The sequence below is a fragment of the Camelus dromedarius genome, chromosome 2, assembly GCF_036321535.1.
Source record: "Camelus dromedarius isolate mCamDro1 chromosome 2, mCamDro1.pat, whole genome shotgun sequence".
Lineage (NCBI taxonomy): Eukaryota > Metazoa > Chordata > Mammalia > Artiodactyla > Camelidae > Camelus > Camelus dromedarius.
This window is the reverse complement of record NC_087437.1, coordinates 60,804,752-60,812,646: the sequence shown is the minus strand read 5'-3', so window position 1 is coordinate 60,812,646 and position 7,895 is coordinate 60,804,752. Positions and strand designations below refer to the sequence as shown.

The following is a 7,895-nucleotide window of genomic DNA, read 5'->3' as shown; positions in this document are numbered from 1 at the left end:
GCAAAGGGCTTATGAAATTACATACTAAGATTTAGTTCTGATTTAATTCTGAATTTGTCAGGAACACAATTCAGATTGTCATTTTAAAGAGTATATTTTATTAAGTTGTACAGCTACAAAACGTTTTTTGTATTTTCAGGTGATTTTTTTTAAAAAAAAAGGTCTGATTGACTCTTTTTCTTTGGAAAAAATTAGAAAATAAAGTAAGTGCCATAAGCTAATTAAAAAATAAAAGGATAAGCATGTTTCAAAACAGAAACCAATGAACTGGGGTATGTTTGACACTGTTTGTTTTGTATGGCATAATGGGATATGATATACTTTATACATACTATCATTCTTAATTTCCTAAAACTTTCTGGTGTTTTTATGGGAATAAATCTTTTATAATTTGCCATGTACAGCTTGACCTAGTAAAAAGAGTTCTTTTTAAGGTGTGTTTGAGAACATTTATTTTGGAAAAGGCAACCCAGTGCCATAAAGCATAAATATTAGAGATCTTTAAAATGATGAAAATTTCAGCCTAGTCTTGTTTCATAGCTGTTTATTGTTTTCTTATAAGAAAGAATTCCACGTTTTCCAGGCATTTTTTTTTTCACAATAGGATTAATATAGTGGCACTGAAATAGAATTATATGCCAGTTAAAATTCAGTAACATCAACAACCTTTTGGAATATGGCTAGACTAGGTGGAGGAATACAGTACTGTTTAACCTCTGAAGAGCTTTGGGATGTGTGTGTGTGTGTGTGAGAGTGTGAGTGTGATCTTTATTTTCTTTTGTACATCAAAGCCAAGATTCATCAGTATTTAAATGTTTTCAAGTTAATATTCAAGATTGTGGCTTGGAACATGATTCAGCCATTTTCTCATTTATACAGGTGTTCAGAAGTGTAATAAAAATGTGAACATGACTAAAGATACTTTGATATGACTTTTCTTGCCTGATAAATGTTGCAGATGACATTACTATTGGTATAACAGAACATTTCTGGTTTTGAATCTTTACATTATCTTCTTTGGATACTTAAAAAGTGAATAAGCACTTTATTTTTTAAAAACTTTAAATTTTTTAAAGTTTCATAATTCTGTGTATGGTCTTTTTTGTTTATAGCCAAGAAAATGGGTACTGTTCTCCTGGTCATTGTATTCCAGTATTTGTTCCACTTTTATGGTTTATTTTTCTCAAAGTATTCTGTAATTTTTTTGGAAAATAAAAGAGACACAGGTTACCTCAACTAAGGGTGGAGGTGGGGCAGAGATTGTTGTGTGTGTATCTCAGCCATTCTACCAGGAACTTAGATTATTCAGCCAGATCTCCTGGAGGGTGGTGCATACATGGCTTAGGAACTGGGAAGATATATTTCCACTCTAGTGATTTCAGAATATAATGAGTATAAGGATTATTCTAGTCAGGTAGTCTACTCATTTTGTGCTACTCATCTATATTTTGATGACTGATGTTAATTGACATGATATGGAGATAAAGAACTTAGGGTGAAGTGACTATCCTTTCAGGCCTGGGCTGAGAGTCAATCTGTTCAATGAGGATTTGTATTTGTTCCTTCTAGGCCCCCCAGCACCACCAGCCTGGGACATTTTCTTGACTTGAGGTTTCCTGGACAGTGTAGGTATTATAATTTGAACTTTCAAACCCACATGAGGGAAAGTGTGTGTTCATGAATTCTAAAGGGAATGTTTTTTCCCCCTCGATGCCAAGTCCAGGCTAAAACATGCAAATATCTTCATGTCTCCCTGGGCTGGTACAGGTGATTTTTATTTTTCCAGGCTGTTTTTGGAGGGTATAGCCTTTTGAGTTTTCCAGCCTTGTACAGGATTACAGTCCCAACCTCTTTTACAGGCCCAAGGCCTTGTGTTTGGTCTCTTGCCTCCTGTGCAGCCAGTAAAACCACAGATTTCTGAAATAAGTAGCTTTTCTCAGTACAAGTATGGCTTCATTGACCTGTTTACCACTCTGGTTTCTTGCTCCCTCTTTGGGTTAGTGTGGAGTTTGGAAGACTATCAGAGGTATTCCTCTTTCTTTCTTGAAAGCTTAGTTATGCTTTGAAAGGATGTTCTTTTTTATCGAGCAGACTGTGTGTTTAAGAGCTGACAGTTTTTCAAGTTATCTAATACTGTGCCATATTGCTCCTTGAATCCTTTCTCTTGTAATCATACCAATTGAGTTTTTTGCTCTACATCTATCAATAAGAACAATCTGGCTACCCAGATCTACTTCCCCTGCTGCCTCCCTAGTATCAATCATGATTACTGCCTCCCTAGTTCGTTCCCTTTAGAAAGAGGGGACAGGGAGGGGGAGAGAGGGAGAGGGAGAGGGAGAGGGAGAGGGAGAGGGAGAGGGAGAGGTTGTACACATTTCAAAACTACAGTTCCCAGCAGCCACCGCGTGGGCCCGCCCTCTGGGAGGTGGTGCCCGTCTCCGCCCAGTGGAGCTCCCGGCTTCGGCCCCGCCCCTCCCCGCTCCCTGCCGTCGCCCTCCCCTAGGGTTGTGGCCACGCGCGGCGGCGGCGGTTGTTCCGCTTCCCCTCTGGCCTGGGCCGTCGCCATTGCCGAAGGCTCTCTGCCCTCCCCTCCCGGCGCCCGCGGGGCTCGGCTGCCGCTCGGCCTAGCAGTAGCAGCGGCTGCGCTCCAGCGCGGCTCCTCTTCCCGCCCCGCTTCCCCTTCCCTCCCCTCCCCGCCCCGCGTCGCGCGCTTGCTCGGGGCGGCTCCTGAGCCCGCCGGGAGCTCGGCCGGAGGCTCCTCGCTGGGGCGGGGACCTTTCCTCGCCTGGGGTAAGTGTGCAGACAGGCCGGGACGCGGGCCGTCGCTTTCCTTCCTCCTTCCTTCTCCGCGGCCTGGCCGGCGCGAGCGACCCGGGGCAGCCGACCTGGCCCGCGCAGGGCCGGGAAGCCGCCACCTGCGTGCCTCGAGCCGCAGCTCTTGGGGCGGTGGCTCATTGTCTGCGCCCGTGGGCTGTTTTCTTCTCCAGCTTTAGCCTGAAATGGGAAGCTTGCTGGGCTGGTGAGATCTAACTCTTCCTGGACCCGGCCCTGCCCTGAACCTTGTCGCGCCACAGCCTCTGCCCTCTGTTGGTCTCCCTTCCCTCACGTTTCAAACCTCCTTGTTTTCTCCATTTACCTCACTGTTCGACAAAACGTTTCGGGTTTTGTTCCTCGATTTTTCGTCTCTTACCGAGTCCCAGCCCCTCCTTGCTACCTCTCTGGTCATCCCAGTTTCATTGCTTAGGCAAGTTGTCTGGAGTCACTTTACTCTTTTCTAAACTGCAACCTGTGATCTCTTCCATATTCCTCATTAGTAGAAACGTATCGTTTCCCGAGGGTTTGAGGGCCTCCGCTTAAGAACAGAACTTTCGGATCTTCTCGTGATTCTTGTTTGATCTTCAGCCAGAAGGTGAATATTTGCTTCTTTAGGTAATTCGGGTGAAGGTTGGCTTTTCACCATGTTTGACTTCCTTTAAAATAACAGACACTAAACGTTGCCGAAAATTCCTCAGTGGACTCAAACTTTTGACTAATTCTTTAAAGATAGAGTCATCCAAGAACTGAAGAGTGGGAAGTAATTGCCATTATCGTCGATTGTGGGGTTGGTATCCGTCCTTGTCTCTTATCTTTAATGGGAATACTCTGAGCAGTGTGAGCGTGATTTCTGCCCTCCTAGGTAAACAACTCCCATTGGTATAATTATCTCAACTCTGTTTTACAAGTGATTTATAGTTTTTTGTCGTCTTTTTTAACCTTTGTAAAAAAGACAAAGTGGTTAGGCCTAAAATTAGACTACGACGAGCAGTGTTTTGGATCAAGGTTGTGCACGTCACGTTTTTTCCCCTGCTCTGTTTGACTCTTCCGCTCTTATAAGTAGGCAGGATATTGAAATGTAGAAGAATTTGCTCTGGGGGTTTTGTTTTCTTGGGGTTATTCAAAGAATAACATTAAATAAAGTTAGATTGGAATGAAGGCAGTGAGTAGTAATTTTTAAAAGCAGGTTAGAACTTGTCAACTTTGCAAGAAACTGGCATTTATAGAAAACTCATAATCACTTCTGTATATAATATATGTATGAAAAAAATATGTAAAAATGAAAAGCTTTGTTCATGTTCTCCTGTTAAAGGTGTTGATTTAAGGCAGCTCCTTCATCCTTGGCTTTTATTTTTATTCATTTATTTATCGAAAGTATAGTCAATTACAATGTATCAATTTCTGGTATACAACACAATGTCCCAGTCATACATATACATACATATATTCATTTTCATATTCTTTTTCATTAAAGGTTATTGCAAGATGTTGAATCTAGTTCCCTATGCTATACAGAATAAATTTGGTTTTTAAAATCTATTTTTACATCCTTGGCTTTTAAATCTGGTTATTAATTAGCCAAGAACACTGACTTACATTGTGAAAAATGAACCTTAAAATGTTTCTGACCTGTAATATATATAGGTCTTAAACCCACTTTTTAGGTTTTGGTGAAAGAGTTTGACCTAAATTCAGTGAATTTTATATTTTCACTAAATAGTTTATCGTTACCTAAATGACTTAGTACTGAGCTTCAATACCGTCATTTTTGTAGTGTGAGTTGTCCTTAATTCAGTGAGATGTCTACTTTGCCTAAGGGGTTAAGGTATAGAAATGCTTGAGTGTGAAACTAAGTCTGTTGTTGTCAGCTTCTCTGCCAGTTCTTTCTATAAGCAGATACTTTTATTGAGGAAAAGTTCTAGGTGTTCTGCTTCCCTTAGGGCCTTAATTCCTGGTTTACAGTTATTCAAAGAGAGAATTATTCTTCTGGACTTTGTGACATTAAATACTAACCTTGCAAACCCAAATTCATAAAGTAAGTTTGTAGTTGAGTCTATCTACTAAACAAATGAATAGAGGTTCCTATGATTCTCTATCTTTAGATAGGCAGGTTTCCAAGTAGACATGGTTAACAGTGCTGTATATATCTTTTCAGTTGTAGTTTTTTAAAGAGAAAACTTAGAACTTGCTCAGGTAGCTAAGGATAAACATTCTTTTTAAAAGAGAGACCTTGTTCAAATAGCTAGGGATGAAATAAGTAGGTATTGTTAAATACTTCCTATGTTTAATCTGTCAATATTGATTATTCTGATATTTGAGTATAACATTTCTCTTGGCTTTTTAAATTTTCCACCTTTGAATAAAATGTGAAACTGCACCTTGTTCAAGTCTTTAAGGCTTTGGCGTTCTGATCAGTTTTCAAAAGCCCTTCCAGTTATTTAGAGGGCTAATTCCAGACTAGTCAGAGGGAGGGTATTAAGTTACTTGCAAATCTGAGTTGTCCTTTATATCCTTGTACCTTGGTAGAAGCAGAAAGAGATGGAACAAAATAGCCCCTGTTGCCTTGAAGAAATACGTATTGTTTTCCTCTGTGATCAGAATTGAGTTTCACTACTTCTTCATTTTAGGATCACTAACCTGAATATGATAGTCAGTCTGGACATTCATGCTGGATTTCAGACGTCTAGCCTATTATCTCTGGGGTACATTAGCACTTATCATTCCATGTATCACAAGTGGTTAGGAGCTGAAGACCTGGGTTTGAATCCTGCCTCTTCTGCTTCACCCTGGGCAAGATACGCATTCTTCTCAAGACTTGTTTTTTTCATCTGTAAAATGAGAATTAATAATAATAACAATATAATACAAATTTCATAGGGGTATTTAGAGCAAATGAAATAATGCAGCACAAGTACTTAGCAAATTCAGTGTCCACATGCTTAGTAAGTGTTAGTTAATATTCCATTCTAAAATAGGTTTTATATTTAATTGCTTCTACAGCAGATGTTATACTTCCAAACTTAGACTGCTTTCTGAAAGTGGTTGGAATTTCAGAGCCAATTTTCAGGGACCATAATTGTTAAATTAAAATTTACTTTTCAGGGAAGAAAAAATAGTTTCACCACTGAAAGAAAATACAGGGTTTTTTGAATACACATTTCTCAGATTTTAAAATATGCATGCTTCTCATAGAAAATTTAGAAAGTAGTGACAGTTATTAAGAAACAGGACAAAAATTACTGTACAAAAATCACTCAGCCCCAAAGATAACCATCATAACTAGAATAGAATAGTGTGTTTTTCCTTATTTTTAAATTACATTCCAAAAGCAGTCAGTACATGCTTATTACAAAAGAGTCTAGCAAGTCAGTTATATAGAGTGAAAAGTGAAAATTACTTTCCTTACCTTCTAGTCGCTTTCCTTACAGATATCCACTGTTAACAATTTTGTTTTCTCTATGCAATTAGAAATGAGCACTGTGTGGGTGTAGTTTTACCTTTTTTTTTTAATGAAAAAAATCTAATTATAAATTTTTTCCCATCTCAGTATGTACAGTTCTGCTTCATCTTTTTCATGGTTGTACTTTACTTAATTATTCATGGTTGTTATTTCCACTTTTGAGCAACTAAAACTGGAGCTTTAATGAAGTTTCTTATACCTTTGTGCCCATGCATATGTATACAAGTATTTCCATAAAAAGGATTTTTAAGTGTATATTTTAAGTTTTTTTTTTTTAATTGCAATATAGTCAGTTACAGTGTGTCAGTTTCTGGTGTACAGCACAGTGTCTCAGTCGTGCATATAAATACATATATTCAGTTTCATATTCTTTTTCACTAAAGGTTATTACAAGATATTGAGTCTGGTTCCCTGTGCTAAACAGAAGAAATTCGGGGTTTTTTAAATTCTGTTTTTATATATTGTGGCGAACATTTGCAAATCTCAAACTCCCAGATTTATCCCTTCCCACTCCCTGGTAACCATAAGATTGTTTACTATGTCTGCGAGTCTGTTTCTGTTTTGTAGATGAGTTCATTAGGTTCTCTTACTAAGTTTTGATAGATGCCAAATTGCTTCCTAAAAGGCTATATTAACCTGTATTTCCTTACTGAATTGTAGAAGCTCTTTACATATAGTAGATATTAATCCTTTCCTTTCTGTTTAAGAAGATCTTTCCCATTTTACCTTTATCAAAAAAAACGATCTTCTATATTTTCTTCTGGTACTTTAATTCTTGTTCTAGTTGAATCTTAAACTTCTGTTTTGTGTGTGTGTGTGTATGTGTGGTGGAGTAAGAGTTTTTGAAGTATGAAGTAGTTTGGCTACTGAAATAAAATATAGGTTTAAAAATATTGCAGGAGTTTGAGGTTTGTTTGAAAATCAGTCACATTATAGAGATTCAGAGAGGAATATTTTCATGGTTTTATTGTAAGCAGCACACCTGTAAATGGGGGAGAAATACCCCTTGTTGGCCCCTATTTCTTGTCATCTACCTAATTCATCCTCATCCTTCAAATTTCAGCTTTTGAGTATAGCTTTGGGAGTCTTTTTTGATCTCCACTATAAGTCAGGTATTCTTACTGCTCTTATATATTTTCTTAACATGTTGATCCATAATCTCTATTTGCAGTGTGCTGAAAGAATGAGTTATTCATCTGGAAATGAGAATTATTTCTCAATTTTTGTCAGTTGAAACTAATCAAAAGGGAGATGAAAGGAAGAACTTAGTGATGTTGGTTAAAAGAGACACACATATATACATTTGCATACAGGGCCCTTTTAACCTGGATTACTGAGTTCTTCCTTACATCTTTCTGATCCAGCTGTTCTGTTACCTTGCAGGTAATATTTTTTCATGGGAATATTTAATAGGTTCTGGAAAAATAGAAGGTTTTATTTTGATCTTGCATTTATTTTGTAAGACTAAGGTGTATTTTAAGGTATAATCTCAGGTTTAAAAAATTAATTCCTGCATTAGTTTTGAGATTATTTAGTAATTTATAGGCTTATGAAGCAAAATTTTTATATAATAAACACATGAATTTCAAGAATTGAGGTAAAACTTTTAGACACAATTTCA

At 37.8% G+C, this 7,895-nt stretch overlaps 1 protein-coding gene across 4 annotated transcripts in view; it reads left to right on the top strand.

Moving 5' to 3' along the window:
• The first annotated feature begins 2,521 nt into the window (after positions 1 to 2,521).
• The window catches only part of PAK2 (p21 (RAC1) activated kinase 2), a 74,093-nt gene continuing 68,719 nt past the window's right edge, over positions 2,522 to 7,895 (top strand). For all 4 annotated transcript variants that reach the window (XR_010383995.1, XM_031453949.2, XM_031453959.2 and 1 more), the window contains exon 1: positions 2,522 to 2,790. The gene's annotated coding sequence lies outside the window, so the exon portion shown is untranslated. The remainder of the gene's footprint in view (positions 2,791 to 7,895) is intronic.